Source organism: Manacus candei, unplaced genomic scaffold (genome assembly GCF_025592945.1).
Source record: "Manacus candei isolate 608988 ecotype Guabito, Panama unplaced genomic scaffold, ASM2559294v1 h1tg000011l, whole genome shotgun sequence".
NCBI lineage: Eukaryota > Metazoa > Chordata > Aves > Passeriformes > Pipridae > Manacus > Manacus candei.
The window spans coordinates 21,674,523-21,696,244 of NW_026138059.1; the positions used below are offsets into that span (position 1 = coordinate 21,674,523).

At 38.1% G+C, this 21,722-nt stretch overlaps 1 protein-coding gene across 6 annotated transcripts in view; it reads right to left on the bottom strand.

The window, feature by feature from the left end:
- FILIP1 (filamin A interacting protein 1) overlaps positions 1-21,499 on the bottom strand; it is a 104,969-nt gene extending 83,470 nt beyond the window's left edge. For 4 of the 6 annotated variants that reach the window (XM_051778013.1, XM_051778016.1, XM_051778015.1 and 1 more), the window contains exon 1: positions 21,049-21,499. The gene's annotated coding sequence lies outside the window, so the exon portion shown is untranslated. Of the gene's footprint in view, positions 1-16,377; positions 16,535-21,048 lie in introns of all 6 variants that reach the window. The other 2 variants (XM_051778014.1, XM_051778017.1) reach the window with 2 other exon arrangements.
- Between the last annotated feature and the right edge of the window lie 223 nt (positions 21,500-21,722).

A 21,722-nucleotide genomic window follows, 5' to 3' on the forward strand; every position in this document is an offset into this window, starting at 1 on the left:
ATAGACATTCGCTCATGTATTGTGAAGAAGCATTCACCCATCCATCTTCTCTAGCCTCTTCTTATTCAACATCTTTCCTTGATGCCTCTTTACACTTTTTTCTCTCAACTAAGCAATCACAGTTTCACTTTTGACTCTGACAGTGCTAGTGATTTGCATCATAGCCTCTGTTTCTATTCCCATTTGTGCTGGTTTTGGCTGGGGTAGAGTTACTTTTCTTCACAATGGCTAGTGTGGGACTGTGTTTTGGATTTGTGCTGGAAACGGCTTTGATAACACAGGGATTCATTATTGCTGAGTAGGGCCTACATAGAGCCAAGGACTTTTCTGCTCCTCCTGCCACCCCACCAGCAAGGAGGCTGGAGGTGTACGAGGAGTTGGGAGGGGACACACCTGAGACAGCTGACCCCAGCTACCAAAGAGTAATACACAGATACAGTGCCATGCTCAGCAGATAAAGCTGGGAAAGGAAGAAGGAAAGGGGACACATTTGGAGTGATGACATTTGTCTTCTCAAGTAACTATTACCTGTGGTGGATCCCGGCTTTTCTGAGAATTAGCTGAAGACTGGCCTTCTGATGGGAAGAGAATTGAATGAATTCAATTCCTAGTTTTGCTTTCCTTGCATGTGCGGCTTTTGCTTTACCCGTTAAACTGTTTTTATCTCAACTCACAAGTTTTCTCACTTTTACGCTTCTGATTCTCTCCCCCATCCCACCAGTGGGAGCGAGTGAGTGGCTTTGTAGGGCTGAATTTCCACCTAGGGTTAAACCATGACACCATGATATATGATTAAGGATTCAATCAGAAGAATATGCATTTTTCATGTTCCTGATTTGTCTCAGCAGTTCCTGTGACACATAGAAATCAAAACAGTCTTGTTTTCTCCTTAAACTGATACTTTCGTCTCACGCAAAATTAGTTCTTCATTTGAGCAGAAACTGTTCACATGCTTTGAACTCTTTCAGAAACAAATTGATCATGAATAAAAGGAGCCTGATGACTTTTCAGAAGGCTGATGTTCTGAAACATTTTCTCTTACATGGGAGAAACGTCCTTGCTATTTTTAAGAGAAAACTTGATCCATATTCAAAAGAAAAGTTACATACTTTCTGACACTAGATTCTGAATTTACACATCATTAATCCTGAGAAATTCTGAGGCAAATCGTAATGGGCCATATTATTTTGTTCATGATTGCTTATCAGATTCAAGAGATATCTTCACCAAGGAATCTCCAGCACCGTAGGTTTTAAGTCCTCATTACAAGTGGTCTAAGCATAGTAGATCCTCCCTAAGGACTGCTAGTTTCTGTGCTCCTCTGAAATATTAGTAAGAAACAGTATAAGGAAGGTCAAAAAATTTATGGTACTAATTCTAGATTTAGAGCCCAGGGCAAAAATTTCATGTACAGTTTTTTTAATTCATTTCCTGTGAAAGTCATATCTGTTCTCAAGGATCTCCCAGAGTTATCAGACCATTTCTGTGCATCACAGTAGCCAGGGAGTATCTGCCTTTATCTCTCCTTGCTCATATGCAGCTCAAGGATCTGGGCTCCACAGGGCTTCAGTACTGACTGTCTTCCATCCTGGCTGTGTCTGGGAAGGAAGCCAGGAAGGTGGGTGACATCAACATCTTTCAAACGCATAGAGTTCTAGTAGAAAACTAATCTATGCTTCTGTCATATGGCACCTGCTCTCTTTTGGTTGTTATTTCTGCTTTACACAGGCTTTGAAGCAATCTCCACCGACAAGACAGAACGAGACAGTTCTTCACACAATGAGCAGCAGATCTGCAGAATGCCTTGTCCGTGGATGCAGAAGTTAACATGACTTGGAAGGAGACATCAGAAATCCTTAGAAGAAATGCTCACTTATGGTTGCTAACCAGATAAACCACATTGGGTTCGGGCAATCTCTTAAACTGAAAATTGATGGAGGCAGGAAGAGTGCTCAGGGGAAGTTTCAAATCCTTGCCATGCATTTGCTCTCCCCTGCTAGCAGCTTGTGGCCACTGGCTTGCGTGTTAGTTGGTTTGTTTTCTTGTCCACAGCAGAGCACAAATGCGGTCCCCAGCTGATGCTAATTATGCTGTGGAGCTCCCTGTAGTTGACTGAATTGGAGGGGTTGGCAGAGAAAAGTTGCAAGGCTTAAATCTCACCTTGGGAAAACCAGTCAGTGGCTTTCTACTAATTTAGTAAACTTCTCTCTCTTCATCTAATTGCTTATGACAGGACATGGAACTCAAACCGAAGGACTTGATGCTCAGCTATTTTAAATGGCTTGGTTTGGCTGGGATCTTTGAAAGAAGGCTTCTTTATCCCACCATAATTTTGACATGAAAAGCATATTGTTATCTCCCCCCAGATGATTTATTGAACTGTTTCATTCAAATACAAAAGGCTTCTATTTTTAGAAGCAAAACTGTAATTCATACCCTCCAGCAACAAAAGCTAATTGTATCCTCAGAAGAAGTACACAAAAAATTATAGTATCTCCCAGCAGGTGCTCTGGAACTGACTTAGGTTAGTCTTAAACCCCCAAAAAATTGTTGTCATTACTAAGCAGTTCAAGTGCAAAAGCTGTTCTTGCAAAATAGTAACTAATGGGCCTAAAAATAAGAACAGAACAGCAGGGAACTGTAAAACGTTATCTCAAAAGTACTTGCCTCACCCTCAAATTAAGTCCAAAATCAGCTCTTCTCATGAACTGAAAGAAGAGCAAAGCATGCTGTTTATCGTTGAGCATGTGAACAAATTGCATGCCATGGCTCAGATGTCACAGCACTCTTTTCAATAACATTTTTAAGCTTTCGGTAATGCCTCAAGCACCTAAAATTAAAGGTATCTTGAACAGTGAGAATCTTAATCTTACATATATTTAGAGATTTATATTTGTTGATGTAACAGTTATTTTCTCAGAAACTTTTCAGCTGACCTAGTGTTGGAGTTGAAAGTTTTTGAACATTCCGTATCCAAATTTTTATAAAGCCAAAAAGACTATTTAAGATAAAAGTACTGGAAACATCAATTATGTTTTCAGAGCTACAATTTAAAAGTGTATTGAGTTACTTCTCAATTGCAGAATAATCTTATATCTGAAATCATTAGCAATATTCAGGGTGCATTTCACAACTAAAATTCCACATAAGCATATTTTAAAAATTATCTCTTCTTTCACTTCGGCATTTTGTTCAAGAATCCTTTTCTCATGGATGAACTGGTAAAATATGCATCACTCAAAGCTCTGTAAAGAATGCAGCCTCTGTTCTGCTTTATGTTAGGTGATTTCATCAGCTCTTGGAGAAGGATTTGAACAGGCATGTTGGCAGATAAACGTCCTTTGGTGTGCTTTAAAATTGCGATATATTAATTCCAAATTTTAACAAAACACGCATTGTACACGGAACATTGGAAAGTTATGTAAGAGGAGTGTTCTTTGTACTTCATGCTATCACTTCAGGATGGAGTTGCCTTCGAGTTTCTGCTTCACGAACAACAGGAACAACTCCTGGAGCTCTAAGGCACCACCAGTGAGTGTCCTTTCACAGGAGAGGAAGGTCAAGGAGTTCAGCCAGCATCAAATCCTCATGATCTGCTGCAAATCTCAATGCTCTACTTCTGCATGGAACAGTGTAGAAAGCCCTACAAGGCCTAGTGTCCTCACAACGTAAAAGTTATGTGCTCCATTCTGCTGAAGCCAAGGGTTCGAAGTGGTTGAGTTTCTGGTTGGTTTGTTGCCTGTTTATAGTTTACTTGTTGATGCATCAAGAATTATATTTTTCTGACAGGGTTCAGAATTACCTGTATGAATTTTTTATGTTACTCACTGAACTGCTGTTCAATAAAAGATAGTCCTCAAAAAACACATACCGTTAAAATAAACTTTGCTGGCATTTTTTTTCTTGCTCACATGTTACCTTTTGAAAAAGAGATAGTTTTGTGAAATCCTGTGCACACTCGTGCCTGTAGCTCTAAGCATTCCTTGTCCACGAGGAACTAGGAAGACCCAATGAAGTGTTATTAGCTTTGGAACATCTGACCAAAGTATCATCTGCTGTGCTCATTAATTACAACAGTTCAGGTGGAAACATTGGTCCCTGAGCTTTCTTATAATTGTTGGGGTTTTCCTCTTTTTTTTCTTCTTTTTTTTTTTTACTCATCTAATGAAAGGAGAACAAGGAAACAGACATTTGCAGAAGAACAGTAGAAAGCAAAAGGGGTGCATGCAGAGGAGATATACCAAAATAATGCCTAAGCAGCTAACTCTAAAAATCAGTTTAAACATGTGCCACAAAACATTTTCCAATGATAGAATTTTGCAGTGTTGGAAGTTCAAAATATGCTTGGAAAGCAGTCACCCTAGCTGTAATCTTAGAGAAGTCTGATCCAATAACAATAAAATATATCTTTATAACACAGAAACGTTTTATGCGATTGTTCAGATGATTCCAGGCATTTGATGTGTTCAGATGAGTATGACATGATGATTATGTCTAAACTGGGAGATTAAACAGTGCCAGGCCTTGGTCAAAATTTTGGCATGGGCTAACCAGTGGTCTTCCTAGAATGGTCCCTGGTTGGGAACCAGCTTAGCCAGGGCTTGGCAGCCTGCACACAGTCAACCTATTTTGAAGGCTTCGGTTTAATAATGTAGGTATGAGCAGCTGGTGACAACTGGACTGAGGGTCAGAGAACCAGCACTAGCATTGTCTAATTTTCTGAAAATAGACATAGCCAAAGTGTCGCCCACACATTTTTGACCGTTTTCCATATGGCTGTTACCACATTGCTTTCAAACAAGGAGAAAACTGTGAGAAGTGGAAACTTGTATTGTTGCTTTACAAAACCACAGCAGAACTGCAAAGCCCTGACTTTTGAGAGGAGGGCAAGCAAGTGAGAAGCACTCAGACAGATGGCACAGTCAAATGGAATGAATTCCTGAGGGGGAGTGCAGCAGGGAGAAAAGGAACAGTGAGCATAGTCAAAATAAGGGAATGGCAGCTGCCATAGCTGTTTCTATGAGAGTAAAGCAGGTTGAGCAAATTGCCTTAGGAGCCTGCCCTGTTTCCAAATCCAAATGGTAGAACTAAGAAGGCAGCTTTGAAGGGAAGTACGGTGCCATGTAGATGGGCGAGGTTGGATAGTTGCAGCTATTAGAGAGGGGTTGGAGATGAACACTTCTAAAGCTCACAGCTCAAAGATCAGCTGAGGTGGACATCAGGACCCAGAGAGAAGTCCAGCTTGCCTGCCAGGCAATGGTGAATGCCAAACAGTGCAATGACACATCTCAGACCACAGAGCAACATCTCAGACCACTGAGATAATGCTGGTTCCAAATGTGAGTCAGCTGAAGATCCAGATAAATTCCTAATAAAAGCATATTTACACTGGCAAAGTGTCAGTGTGATTGCTGATTATTCTCTGACTTCCCGCAGGCAGCGTTCTCATTCCATAGCAAAGGTGATGGACAATACCTATTACTGGCAAAGAAATCCTGACAAAAATATCATAAAAGGGATAGGGTTCTCCCTGGCAGCAAGAGTAATCATGCTATCCATACATCTTTTCCCACTGTAGCACAGGCTCTGCTGAGAAAAATATTGTTGAAACAGAAAAAACAAGAGCTTTCCTCTCATTTCTTTTTGTGCTGTAGGCTGTAGCATCAGATGAAGAAGTAGTTGTGGGAAAAGTATTACTTAGCCCTGTAACTGTGACATGGAGGTGCTCTCTGGAAATGGCATATGCCTAAGCCAGCCACAACAGATGAGATGTGAGGAACTGCAACAGCATTTAGCATACATAGGCTATTCTGAAAAGTTAGCTACAAATCTCTACCAGGTATCCTTGGTGAAATTCTTTCCAGTGGCTCTTAGCCTGGCATAACTTTCACAGGGATGGCAAAAGTCAATTCGCCACAGAGCGGTTTCCTGGTTGAAATATGATAGATCACTCTGGAACGTGGAGACATTAAAGCTCTTCATTAAAATGGTTATGGGATTGTTTTCACATGGGCAAACAAGACTTTTCTCTCAACTAATTCTTGGAAATGCTCAAAGCATTCTAGTTGAACTTCCAAAAACAATTCAGACTCAGCCAGACATCCAGCCTGAACAACTGAAGTTTGGCAAAGCTGTAAACAATTGGGCTACAAGACCAGATTTTTAATGAAAAATGTCAGACTTTTATAGGGTTTTTTGTATCAGCTTGTTCTGGAGCATGTCTTCTCTTATATACCCCAACCTAACACTGCATTTGTAAATCAATTGGCATACCTGATTAATACTATAGTGTTTTAATATAGCATTTAGTATCTGCTCACATTTATACATCACATTTTCACCTATTGCTAATTCCCAGTTGATTGATTAGCTATATATTGCCAATAATACAAAAAAACTTGAGACTATGCTGACTTAGATCTCTTTCTAGAATTAAACCAATGAGACTCAAAATGTATCTAATGTTGATACGACTGTTTATCCAGAAATCCCTTCCCTTCCTTCTGTGTTTTAAAAGTATTTTTAAAAATGCTAAAAATAAAAACAGAGGTTTTGTAAAATAAATTAATATACTTTTGTTTGTAACCGAAACATCAGAAACAGTGTCTGTTTTGACTTTCACTATCTTATTCTTGGTGGATATCACAGTTTCTCAGACAGCACCTGAAAAAAGGACATGATCATGATTGACGAGCCGACATACACAGCACATTCTCAGAGATGCCCCAAGAAATTTCTAAATATTCTTTATAATTATTTCAGCCAAACTTGTTAAGTCTTTTTCTTTATTTGATCTGGAAATGACCTATTTTGGCAGCACTCAAAAAATATGTAAAAATAACATAACATCTGCAATTTGTGTTTTCCTGCCGGCAATGCACTATGACAGCATTTTTAAGATGAACCAATCTGACACTGCCAGACTTTTCTGCAATGATGTTCTTGGGAATTTTGACCCACTAGCTACAATGGAGTTTTAATGCAAGTTGTTTAAGGTAGACTTGTTTCCATAAAGAAATTTCCTCAGAATTAGAATCCAGATTCCACTGAACTGCAGGACAGAATTGCAAAGTTTGTGCCATCTTTGAAAAACCTGTGGAAGAGGAGTTGTACCAAAGAAGGCAAAATGAACCAGTTATAATACAATAGTACCTACATCAGGTGTTTCTTGAAATGCCAAAAGCTACATAATCTAGTACCATCACTTGACTCACAGAAAACCTGGGTTCACTGCTTTCTTCTTAGTATAGTGACACCATATTATTTATCTGTACTGGTAGATATTTTTTCAGTGATGGCTTTGTGCTTGCTTAGGTTCTCTCTATGCAGAGAAGTGGGAATGTGAGGTTAATACCAATGTTCTCCAGCACTAAATCAGTTCCCATGGGCTCTAGAGAAAGGCACCTGCACACTATCTCTAAAGGCTCAAGGATGTGCTTTTCTTGCTTAGCCCCTGGTGTTACAGCCACACAACCATCCTGCTGCCAAGGCTTTGCCCCTTTGGGAATCCCACCACATGGGGACTGGAAGCAGAACAGTCTGATTAGAGCCTGCAGCTGAAATTATGCTGGGCAATTTAATCTAGTAAAGAATTCATACTGTCTAAAAGCATGGGTTTGAGTACTCTGAAGCAGGTGTGGGTCAAATTTGGTATAAAGTTTCAGAGAAACAAGAAATGAAAATGGAATATATGAACTCCAGAAACAGTTCCTTTTGCCGTTTCTGATCTTTTTTCCTCACAATAAGATCACAAGAAGTCAGAGGTACTATCTGAGTGAAGTAGAAAAATTATGAGAAAATGGTTTCTCTGCCTTTTTTCCCCACATATCCTAATTCCCTGCCAAAGCCCAGTAGTGTTTTAAATTCTTACTACAGAGAAATAAACTTTCAAATTATACACATGATTCAAAATGGGTATTTGAATAAAAATAAGTGAATTTTGGATCACAGGGAATAAGAACAACTCTATGACTTTGCATGGAGCTTTGGGTCTTCCCAAGTGTCAGCTTTTACTCCAATGAATATTTAAATATTTCATACAAATTTAACTTTTTTTTCTGTGAAGAGTGAAACAGTCAAAGTACTTTCCTGGGAGGTGGATGACTGTGTTTTAATGCCGATACTGCAGCAATAAAGTATTCTAACCTTTTTCTTTCTGGGTTGTTTTGGTTGTTTTTTGTCATATTTCCAAACTCCCACTTGTCTTCCTGTTCTTTAAATTTTGATGGAAGAGCCCCAAAATAAAATCAGTATTTTGCAATCTAGGAAAATATTTAATCCAAATGAAAAGTAATGGGCCACACTGCAAATCCAGGAAAAACATAGCAAAGCATTTATCTGTTTGTTTTTAAATTCAGCCATCAATCAAAAAAATACAGATACATTACAATTAATTTTCCTGAGAATTTCTTTAAAGGACTAATTGAGCAATGTCTCCTTTTAACTTTTCTCCTTGTGTCTCTCTCTTACTGTTGGCTACTTTTGCAACCAATTCTCCAGTTTCTTCTTTCTAACAGATTGAGATGTTCAGGGACAGAACTGGAAGTACTGTAACTGGTCTTATTTTCTCTGGGAGGAAAACAGTCCTGTGTTTGTAAAAAGTTCCTTTTGTGGGTGAATCACCACAGTATTACCAAGCGATTGATTATTACATGAAAACTTTTATGAACCAAGAAATCTAAGTCTGTTTCCTAGGGGATTATACATTGAGATAGATAAAATATTTTTTAAATTGACCATGGCAACAAATACACTAAAACAAATATATAAGGCGACAACTAACATAAAATGTAAAATATCAGTTGACATGTTGCAGAGGTATATATACAAAAAGTACTTTTATATGCAGACTCAGTTGCCTATTTTATTATGCATGGGAGAAGAGATGAAGAACAGGAGCTGTTGCTGTGCCCTTTGCAACCATAAAATGGCTGATGTGCTCCCCAGCACATGACCTTACTGCAGCCCTCTTTCTGCTGCTCCATCACAAGTGACCAGTAGGAATAATTGTATAATTACACAGTTGCACTGTGATGCAGGTAAAGCCACAAGGAAGGCAACATTTTCAGTCTAAGTAAGGGAGCCTTGAGACACAGTTGATGTTGGGGTGAACCGAAATGTTATCCGTCAGCTGTAGCTGTCAGCAAAAATATTAAAGAAAGAGCAGCTGCATCATGCCACAAGCATGGGAGTGGAGCAGTCGAAGCTCCAAAATAGATTTTAGAGTCAGACAGATTTTTCTTTGGAAGAACCCCAGTAATAGTCAAGGACCATTTATTTTCTGAGCTGCTTGGAGCCAGTTGATCATGCTACTGCTTTTAAAATGTTTTAAATAAAGGTTTGAGATGCAAGTAAAGGACAGCTATTTAGAATAGGATGTACTAGAAGGTATGCTACTACCGCTATAAAATGTAGTTTTTTCTACTAATTATTTTCCACTTCCGTAACTTTTAATTTGCCCTCACCATTTTTTGTGTAAATTCTGATATAAAAATAAAATTGATGACAATAAAAAAATCATAACCAAGTTTCTCAGCTGGAAGAAAAAATATTGGCTTATTGTAACCTCTGTAGCATTCATTCTTCCTTTTTAGCATTATTTCCTTTTAAGATACTAAGTTATCCTGAAAATATTTATTCAAGAATAGCATCTTACATTCTTTTTGGATTGTCATTAAAGAAAACAATAATAAGCAGCAGTTTCTTCAGGATCTTGAATTCCAAGATAAATGTAATAAAGTTAGTGGCAGTGTTTTATTGTTTACTGCTTGGAAAAACTTATGCAACAGCAGAATACTGCTCTGATTTTTGAGCTGCTGCTAATGAAGTACAACTAGACAGGGTACGGTTGCCATGAGTCAGGAAATGTGAATGTTCCTGGACAGAGGCCAAGGGAGCTTATGCACATCAGAGATGAGATGTATATGTATCCTCTGGAGAAGATACACTAGGTTGTTTTGAAGCATCTCAAGCTGCCTGATCCAAGAAGCAACCAAATGACCACCCTGAAACAAGGTTACTAGCTCTCTGATACTCAGTCCCTCATTTTTACAGCAGGAAAACAAGAATCAAGTAGGCTGTCCAAGGCAATTTAGAGATTAGATATTAGGCTCAGCCATGACACAATAGGCCCAAAACCCTGAGGGCTTAACTTTGTTCTTTCATTGTAAAAAGAAGAAAAGAAAACTCCTAAGTTAAAAAAAAACAAAACACAACACAACAACAACAATAAACCAAAACAAAAGCAAACAAACAAACAAAACAAAAATACCCAAAACCCACTCAACAACCAAAAACCAAAAACGTCCCCTTTGATATGCTACAATTTGCCATGAGACTTTAAATAAACCTTTTGAACTCATAGTCTGCTTAAGTATGGCATGAGTTTTTTGTAAGAGAATGGGTGCTACTGTTGTACACATGGGGAGAAGCTCCACTCTCCACAATGTCAAATCATTTGCTGAAATGCTGCTACACTTCAGTACTGCACCATATGCAACTCCCTAGCATTCTCTGAGCCTTTGAAATGTTGTTCCTGTGGGTCCCTATTTTTTGAGTGAAATTAACTGGTTTCCTAAAGCTAGTTTAGATTATTTAAAAGGGTACCACTGGTTTCTTTTTCTTTCTACATCTCTTTCTTGCAGCTGAACATAACCACCCCCGGAGACTTTGAGTTTTCACTCTCCTATACCCTTTTTTGGTAGGTGTATTGTCCTTATCTTCCCACAACCCTTTCCTGTGTCATGGCCCAAGGCAGGACTACGGCTTTCACTCCTCTCCCAGCAGTACAGGACATGCAGATCAGTTTGCTGTGCTGGTCCACCCAAGTATGTGGATGGCTGCTTGGACTTCCACATTTCACATCTTTTTTTTCAAGAGAACTCTCGCAACCAAGACCTGAGCTCCCTTTCATGAAATCCAGCAAAGGGTCATTTATTACCCCATTTTTTCCTGCACCAGGAAAGGCCAACAGGTAAACTAAGAAATAATTTCCAGACCTCCTACTTTGATCTGGGATAGTTTTGAGGCCTCCTTTGCAGTTGTCACTGCCATTGTACCATGGCAGGGCACAGTGTGCCTGACCCATGTTGCCTTCGAAGGTGTTTCAGCAGCTGTGGCCTATTCTGTGCAGTGGTACATATGTAAAAGTGGGACTCTGTCCTGCTCCCAAACTCACTGTCCCTTCTGTCTACTGGTATTGCCAACTATGGTGTTCAGAATCCCGAGAAAATCCTCCAAAACCGTTTTTCAGGAGATTTTAAAGAAATACATCATGGTAGCAGATCATCCTCAGGTCAGAGTCTTCAACTTGCTTGAAGACATCAGGACAGTATTTTTTCTAATTTTCTTTGGTTTCAATTAAAGCTAAGAGTCATGTAAGGCATTATTGATTCCTAGGGTAAACCCTTATCAAAAATCTCAGTTGCTAAGAGAGTCATTTGAGCTGCCACCGTTGCTTTAACAAAGCAGGCATGACTGGAGAACCTGGCTACCCACTGAGCCTGCAGGAGACAGCAAGCAACAATATTTCTGTTTTCTGAGTGCTTTCTCTTCCTCCAGACAGCACGTGAGTTTTGTGCAGTCTCTCCTCAGTCCCACAGTGGATCCAGAGCTGCCCCCCCACCAGATAATTTGGGCAGTCACCTCTTGCCCACCCCTTCTCTCAAAGGTCCTTTTTCCTCCAAGATTTTTTCTTCCTCAGCAGCCTCCTTCTTGTACTAGGAAGCTTGTTCTAAGCACTCCCAAAATAACAACAAGCCCACAAGCTGACAGCACCCTCTTTGCCCTGTGAATTACTTCTGGTACAACTGAACCTGAGGGAATGGTTTTGTTTTTCCTGAAACATCTTAATATTGACACTAGTTTGGTTTCTATTCTGGTTCTCTTCTTGAAGGCTCCTGGTCACATCCCTGGTCCTTTTCCTTCCTTTTTCTGCTGTGTTTTACCAGTATGGCTGACTTCTTTCGACCCATAGCTAAGCTTTTCTCTGGGGAGCATCTCCAAAAATACATATTCTTGTCAGTCAGACTAATTCAATTTTTATTGCTACTTCTCCCAGCAGAATCTGGTTTCCAAGGAGGGCTATTTAAATCTCCTTATTCAAAGCTATTGACATGATGTTCAACACTGCAACATCTCAGAGTGTGAAAGTCACTACTATGTTTATTCTTGTAACATTCCAGGTTGTTATTAAAAGTCTAGAAGTAAATAACTTGCTGAGAGTCATACAGGGAGTCCCTGATGTGAAAGCCAGCAATTTAACCAGATTCCTCTTCCCTGGTGACAACTACCACCTCACATTTTAAGGTAACATTATTTCAAAGGGATAAACAATAAAATTCAAATATTTCATGAATATTTTGGAGAGAGAACCTGAATTTAGCAAAGTACCTCCCATGAATAGGAAATCTATCAGATGTCCAGTCACTCTTACAGCCTGTTTCCTGCAACGTGATTTAGTCTTTGTACAACTAATGCTGGATTAATTAACCCTCCTTGTGTGCAGTTATGCTTGCCTAATTTCTAGATAGTCACTGCTGTCTTGGAGAGATTTTTTGAGTTGACATCAATACCCTGTAGAATTGTTTCTGCTTTACTTACTCCTTAACAAACTATTACAACTGTTGTGTTATGTTAAGGATATTCACTGAACACTTATGTATATTATTCAGTTTATTTCTGATATTTTCCTATGTTTCTTTTGTGCTAAGCTGAGGAGAAACTCATTACACTGTCTATAGCTATCAGGAATATTTCTAGCACTTCATTAGTTCTCAGAGACCTGTAGTGATAAAGGTTGTGTGGCTGCTAGTGATACTGAACAGAGGCTAAAAGTTTGTATTACTGCAGGGAATTTGTTTTCTTGGAATGATGCAGCTGCGTCACTATCACAGAGAGGGCTCTAAACAGTTCCTCCTGGGTTCCCAAGTACCCAATCTTGTTGTGTAAATCCTGTACATTTCCATTTGTAAATACATCAAATTTTATATCAGAGGTACTTACATTGTACCCCCTTAATCTTTCTAATAAAACACTGTTCCAAAATAATCTGGGGTTTAGGAACATGTTCTCTAAAAGTAGAGAAGCTTTTTTTTTTCTCAAACTCATAAGCTATTTTTGAAACCTTGGCCCACGTGGATGAGGCAGGTAGTTAAAGATGCTGTTGTCTGGTTAACCCATGGTTTAGAGGTTTAGCTTTAAAACACAGCTCCCTGGCCTCTTGCTAAAACACTTCTTGTCTGTCCTAGCTTGTTCTGGTGTCTTTCAAAGCACAATCCCTTCTTTCTAAGTCTTGCTAACTTTCTCATTAACTTAAGCCCCACTGAAGCAGACAGTAGCTGTTTTATTTAAAAAAGCTGCAAGGGTATTTTGTACCACCTCTGTGTGTGTGTGTGCATGTGTGTGTGCCCGCGCAAGACATATCAGCTCCTCAAGTTCCTCTCTGCATCAAGGGCTGAGTTTGCCCCAGACAAGTACAATGGGATCTGAGACCTCTAACACCACCATCTGTGAGAATTCCCTAGTCTTCTTCCACCCATCTGTACTGACGATGGCAATATTTTGGTTTCAGTTCCAGTTTTAGAACATTATTTTCTGAATTACTTGAAGAGAAGAAGAATACCTGTCTTCAGTGGTAATTCTTATCAGGTATGAGAAATCCTATATGGAAAGATTGCCACATCCCTTTGAGTGCCACAAAGCCTCTACTTTGTCCTTGCTTCATGCTACAGTAATCACTACCAGGCAAGTTTAGATGCTTCCAAGTGAAGGGCTTTTCTAAACAAAAGAGTGCAAACTAATCTCAGGTTAACCAGAACTCCATCTAGGAATCCTGTTTGCCATATGTGCATCATGCTCTGTTCCTGATTATGATACAATTGGAAAGAGATGTTCAGTGAGAAAAGTGAACTCAGCAATGGAAGCAGTCTCCAGAGTTTCCTTCCTCAAAGTAGCATCTGTTTTTCCTTCCTTATTTGCATATTACTTACAATCTCAATACTAGGTTTTCAGTTTATTGGACTACCTGGAAAGATTAAGATAGAATATACTTAACTTATATATTAACAGAATTGTTTTTGCACAGAGATGGCACCTTAATGGGTACCTGATTTTAAATGTTTTGCTTTCAAATAGTATGTGGCAGGGAGGAGAAGGAAGATGGTGTGCATTCTGAAAGCTGGAGCAAGCTAGGATAAAAAATTACATACAAGATTTTTGGTCCTTATTATTCCCATTTTAGGGAATAATAACTCATTGAATATAATAACTCATTGAATATAAGAAAATCAAACAAAAAACCCACTACAAATATTGCTTCTTTTTCAATTTTGAAAGTGCCAAATACCTATGATTTGTGTTACTATCAACCATCTCTCCAGTCATTTTTATTCAGTGTATGTATTTTGATACACTGATTATCATCTCTGGTAAAATATTCTTTGGTCAGTCATGTCCAAAACTTTGTAATCCAAAGATCACAAACATATGAGACAGTAGAATAATTATAAATTAAAAATTCTCAAGATGTATGAACATAATCAAAGCCTCAAGCAATCTGATCAGAATCCAGAGTTAGTCCCACTTTGAGTGAAACTGGATGACTTCTTTTCACCTGAATTCTGGTTCTGTAAATAAGTGGTACCTCTCATTCAGAGGATATGCCCCTGTGACCCTGCCTTTTACTATCTGCAGCGTGATGCCTTTGGTGACTCAGATTCTCACTTCTGTCTCATGCCTCAGGAGCAGCAGTGGTTCCATAGCCAGCTGCCTCATAACACATGGTTGCCCTGGCACCCAGGAGCTCTGCTGCCATGTGTGTCTGTGCATAAGGGACATCTTGTTCTGCTCTATGTCTAACATGCTTGAGGACATCTAGCATGGCATCATTCCCTTCTTCCTGTCTCCCGCCCAGAGTCAAAAATCGGAATGTTTATTTTTCTCTAAAGACTTTTATCACACTGAGGAACTGAAACCCTTATCTACTGGAATATAATTTATGTTTCTTTTCATTACAGAAGTCCTTGTTGAAGCATAAAAGGAGAAGAAATAACACACTATAGAAGAACTACTGTAACCTGTACCTTAAAAGTTGGACCCAAGAGGTTTTGCGATTACAGAGGGTGAAACAAGTGAGATCTTGGGGATAATTAGGAATGACAGACACAGGAATTGAATAACTTTAGCATGAGAAATACATGCTTAATTATATTTTAGTATTTTAGACCAAACTAGTCATCATTACCCACATGTGTTTTCCCACCCTTTCATTTATGTCCTTGCATATGGCTATTTCTATGGTCATTTTTTCAATAAAAGTAAGAATATTCTTTGAGGCATATAACTACATAGTGTGAGGTTTTATGAATACCCTCCCTACTATGTTCACAAATTTGAATTTGAGGATAAGTTGTGTTTGTTTTTCTTCAGTGTATATTTGTTGTCACAGTAACTGCAGTTTTCCCAATAAATGGAAATTGCATCGTTTCCTTAGCATTCAGGTTACTGCACTGAAATAGCACCATGAACTCACCATTACTTCTCCCTTCCTGTTGTCAAGATCTCATTCAGTTACAGAAACAGGCACTAAAACAGGTTAGTTAAGATATGTGTGGGTTAGAAAGCTGAAGTAAATCTGCTTAGTGCCATTACATGACTCATGCCTGTGTGGGAAAGACCTTATTTTCACAGAGATCTCTTAGATAAACAAGGCAAGTTGGCAGCAATTCGATTACACTGATGCGAGCAGTCTCCTGCTTTCTGTTGCATTCATTTACTTTGTATTTTCTGAAAAATGCAAGCAGGCTGATAAACTCCAGTGAGAATTCTTGTACCAAGGACACATGAGTTTTCATTTTCAACTACTTTTTTAATAATAGGGCCAACCTTGAAAACAGTTTCTAAAAAAATCCTCTTCCGTTACTCCAGTAGAATCCTTTTTTTTTAATCAGGTCTTTTTTTTGAAAGTTTGTTAGTGGAGCTGTAGGTCTTGCTATCCACAGCCATAACACACTAGTTAGTTAGATGCCTCTCTCCTGCAAACAGACGAGCCTCTAAACCTTGTGAACTTCAGAAAATGGATTTAGCTTCCAAAATATCACTTTTACATATGCACTGGAACAGACTTTTGAACAGCACAAATCACAAAACACTATACTCTTTGACACCATTTCCCCAAAAAGGAAAAGCAATGAAAGCAGCCCTTATTGTATTAAAGAGATCTAAAAGCGTATAAATCAAACTGGAAAAGTTCTTTGCAAATTGATTGAGGTCTTTGCTCTTGTTCTGAAACCCCACCTGTTTAAATCTGAATGACTCTGGCCGCATCTTAGACAATCAAGATTTTAATTGTCATTTTATCAGCTTTGAAATGAGACTCACTTGGACAAAGTACAGCAGTCTGTTAGATTCACACACCCCTTTGCTTCTGTCAGCACACAGCAACCAGACGGGTTGTCCATTTAAGGGAAAAAGTACAAGCTCCAGCCTATTTCCCTGTACTTCGGATGTGTTTGTCCCACTCCTTCAGCAATGCATTCTGTAATGCCAAAAAACATTTCCTTTCTTACAGCAGTCATACACACATGCACACACATACATACATTTCTCATTAAGTTTTAATTAAGCTTTTTAATTATAGGAATTGTCTCTTTCTCTGTATTTCTGAGTGTGTAAAACATTGTGGAGGAGGCCACAATCTATGTAATCTTATATATCATCTTCAGAGCTACAATTTGTACGCTTTACTTGTGGATTTAGATTTAGAGATATAGTCCAGTCAAAGCAGAATGAGAACGAGAGGGCAAAGCCATCTCGAATTAAAAAAAGCACAGCTGTCCCAACACAGGCAGACTTTCTGTTTACACTGATATTAGTACTTATTTTACTATGATGCTAAGAATAAAAAGTAATATAGAAAGTACAGATTATCTGCAGAATCAGGAAGAGTAGGTGAAAAGACCCAAAATAAAAGGAAAAATCTAATCAAGTACTCTGAAAGGCATGCTTTTCAGAAATACATTAGTTGTCACACAATTTTCAACATGATCAGAGACTCCCACCATTTCTTCTCATCAGGACATAGGCACGATTGTTTCTGTCCTTTGGACACCTAACCTCAAAGCATAACTACAGGACTGTTACAAGTTCTACTAGCACTAACGTGGCACAAGTACTAGCTACTAAATAGAAAAAGAGAGGTTAAGAAATCTTAATATTTTATGAATTGCTTCCTCAGTTATCCAATATCCTCCAAAGCCAAGAAAAGCCTGTATTCCCCAAATAATTACCAGTATACTGTATTATTAGGAAACAACTTTCAGTAGGAAACACTGAGAGAAATTAAAAGAGAAAAAGCTAGAAATTAAAAGAACCACAATAAGATGGTGAAGCTGAAAAGTTTAGGTGTTTGGGCTTCTTGTAAAGAAATACTGAAACTATTCTATAGAACAGAATATCTTTATTTTATCACATACACTATTTTATGTTCCCAGCTTTCAGTTCTTATCCTAGCTTTTATATACTAAATCTTTTGGTGAAATAGGAAGTATGAATAGATTGAGTTCCCTTTCCTTTATATTGTTGTTTCATCTGGCTTCTTCACAAATATTCACTCTATTTCTCCAAATAGCATTTTAGATATGTATAAGGACAAAACCCCCACTCCAAATTCAGTTTATATATTCAAATTGCATGGCAACCTGCAATGACAGACCTTGAGAAAGGAAGGGAAGAAACAAGAAATTGGAGGAAAAGTAAAATGTCTCTTAGGAAAAAAAATGTTTGGACAGGAATATAGATGATCCATTTTGTTAAATGCTCTTGAGGGAAATTTATCTAAACACTAAAACCTGATCTTATTAAATTCAAAGGAAATCTCACTCTGAGTTCAGTGGCATAAACTGACCTCTGACTGGCACAGCTCTGAGACACATTCTTAATTTCTGCCTGAGGGTACATCAGCTGAATTAGATAAGATTAGCAAAAGCCTTAAATTAAGCATGTGTGGAATCTGTACCAGCAGAAAGATCCTGTATCAGGAGGAGTTTTACTGACACACCTTTTAGTATGGAAATGGCTACAGTGGTGAAATTGTGAGCCAAAGGAGCAAAACAGGGCATACTAGCAAAATAGAGATTTCCTAATTTACTAATGCTTACTCCACAGTTGCTTCCAGGCAGCACATCTGTATCTTCAGGAATCCTACCTTGGTCAACTGTTAATATTAAAGTTCAGTCTTTTCATGATATGAGTGTCAGGTGCTACAGTGAGTGGCACTATAAAAAACTCCTGTGTTCTTATGACAATTTCTAGCTTACTAAAGGCAGTAGCATAGAAGGTGACCAGTTAACAACAGAGCTGAAGGTTAATAGTCTATTGGATATGAGAAGGAGAGGTACAGGAAAATCAAGGCATATCTAAGAAGGGACCAAACAGTGCTCAGACTTGAAGATGAATTTCAAGTCTTTGAATTTGATGTTAAAAACAAGCAGACATTCTATAAGGAGATTGAAAGACTGAGGTGATGAAAAAACACTCAGTTAAGATGATGAATTAGCTGTGGCTAGATTGGTTAAAATTATAATAAAATAAATATAATAATTAAATAATAGTTCATAATAAACAAACATTAACATAAAATAAATTATAATATCACTTCAATGAAGGTAAATGAAGCCAGAGAGGCTGGAAAGTGGATTCATATTGAGAGGAATACACAGTCTTTGGCACCATTAAAGGCACCATTCATTCCACAGTTATTCTAATATAAACAAAATAAAAATAATGTTAAATGGGGAAAATAAATGGATATGCGACATCTACTTGTCTTCCACAAAAATCTCTACAATGGAGTGTATCACCAAAACATAAACTACTTTTTGATTTAAAATTGACCTTGCTTTCACTGTAGTCAGTAGGAGAATTGGCTATTTTTCAAATATGAAGCCATCTGTTGAATAGCCACATTACATATTCCACAGATTTGATTGGAAAATCCCAGAGCCTCTCTGTGGACACCTGTTGAGAAAAGTAATTTTAGCCTCCTCCTCCATTTTGAAGTGGAAAGGAAGACAGATGTATGTAAAATCACAATGTGTTAGAGTTGGAAATTGCTATTAGACTGTTCAAATGTCACTTCATTTGATAGTTATCAGGTTAATAAATATGCTTTTTGATTTTAAAAACTTTGCTAAAAGTAAATTGTGCAAGACAACTAAAGTTGTAAAACCACACATTATGCTGAGCAACAACTAAACTGAAAAAGCAGTCAATATCAGCATATCATTTTCCCAGATTTTGCCATCCCTATATATTCAGAAGGTCATTTCTCCACAGTTTAATTTGCCAGAAGTTTCAGTAAAGAGAAGAAACAGTAATTTTCACTTAAATGTCAAGATGACAAAAACTATACAAATCATATTGTCTTGGTTTTAATCCTCATTGTATAGACTTCTTGTGAAAAAATAACTTTCTCAGGATATGTCCCTATTAAAAAGTAATTCCAAAGTTTCCTTTCGAGATTTAGATTTAGGATACTATAGGGCTCTAGTAATTCCACAGTAATGATTATCACATTAAATCATGGCCACCAAAAAGTGTTTCTGTTTAGTGCTTTAGTGTGCCCCTTGCTATGAAATAAAATGTAAACTTATTACTTTTTGCTTTTAAGAATTTTCTTCCATCCTAATACTTAATTTATTTTGTTGTTTCACAGGCAGTTACATTCTCAGTCAGTAAGTCAAAGTTGCTTCAAAGTATTTTAATTCCATCCAATCCACCCACTGCTAAGATGTGGTATTGATGTCATTTATGTAGTATGCAGGGATGCAACTAGAATTATTTAGTGAAAGCAAGACATTCTCATCTCCCTGAGGCAGTCCCAGAGTCCATAGACTAAGTGTCAAACACCACAGACAGTCAGCATAGACTCAGTTAGTTCATTCCTTCTTTAGAACAAATATTTTTCATCTGAGACAATTCTATACAAATCTGTGGTTTTGCCTGGGTTAAGTGCATTCCTTAAATCTTTGCTTTCACAACTGAATTCATATTGCATATGAACTCATAATCAGTATGTCTTTTAAAGATTCATGCATACTCAATTCCTTTCTTTGGAGAAAACGGCTTTAAAATATGTGGTGGGGAGGGCGGGAGGAATTCATCCTTCAATTGATCAAACAGCTTTTATCAGTTTAGACAAAGTAAATCATATTAAGCAATTCCTCCCTTAAATTACATGACCCTTATGGGGTCATAGGACATGCATTTCCAAATGACAATCAGGCTTCCATCCTACTGTCAGGGTAAAACATCTGAGAACTGGTTTCTCATTTATTTTGCCAGAAGAAACATACACTTTAACAGCAATGACCCAGCTCAAGCACACTTAGGTACAATAAACATAAGGTCAATCTTTTTGACACTTGAATTATACAGCTAATCAAATGAGCAGAGATTAATATTCATTATATGTAAATAAGTACAAGAGAAAGAACCAAGAGCTGTTGTCACAAAGGTAGTACGAAAGGCATCAGGTGTGTCCGTGTGAGTTAATAAGGAAACAAAAAGTACAAAGGCGCTGGGTCACGAAGTTAATTCTGTTACTGAATGGCTGTTTCCTCTTATTTATCACACAGGCTGCCACTGTTTTTAATAGCTGCTAGCCTATCATTGGTAAGGGATGATACGTATTCTATTATTAAATGTTGGTTTGTCTTCTGTCAGCATGTAAGCAGATATAAGCAAGATACATGTCAAAATCTATGCACACTTTTTCATATTACTACTAGCTACTTGATTGTGCTTGTTCTCAGAACTGCAAAAGTTATTTAAACAATGCTTTTCTATGGTGGAAGTGTAAAAAGACCCCCAAAATCTAAAACTTTTATCCCAGCTTTCATCTACTGACAATATTTTCAAACCATTCAGAAGATTGTTCAAAGAAGGAAAAAGACAACATACATTAGAAAAGAAAATTCTTGTAAAAAAGACACTGGAAAACAAAAGTTCTTGTAAAAAAAAAAAAAAAAAGGCTTTGGAGCTCAGTCTTACCTATCAGCAACACGAACCCAGGAATATGTCCTTTAACACTGCGAGATTGCAGTAGCTTGTCCCACAGCACTACCACAGCAGTAGACTGCTCCAGCTCAGGAGAACACAAAGATAGAAAGTTTTCCCACGTTCCTAGGTCTACCAGCCACTGAAGTAATGAAGAAAAGAAGGTGGAAAAGAAGAAGACCGGAGCTGCTTCTCTCAGAAATCCCAGGCAGGAGGAGTAGGAGTACTCGGTCTGTGTCTCACACAGACTTTTGTTTAAAAGTTTTTTCAACTGTTGCTAGGTGGTGTTAGGCTTTGGCAGTTTAGTTCTCAGATTGTATTTCCCCTCTTCTGGTCTCTTCACACAATGTTACAGCAATGACTTCGTTGAGCTCAGCTCGCTTGTGCTATATTTAACCAGTGTTCTCAGCAAGTCAAGCCTGTCAACAGCTGAGAAGTTTGGAGCAGGCTTTGCTGAGTTCCTCAGCTGCTGAATTATCAGTGGATGTAGCACTGCACAGCCCAGCTACTACATTCACTGAAAGATTGTGGGGAAACTGTCAAATCCTTTTAAGGGCTTCCAGTGACTTCACAGGAGTAATTACTATTTAAAGCACTAAGTACAAAATGTGTATTTAGGCATATATTTTAGACTGCTAGAGAAAGAATACTTGTGTTCGCAGCAGATG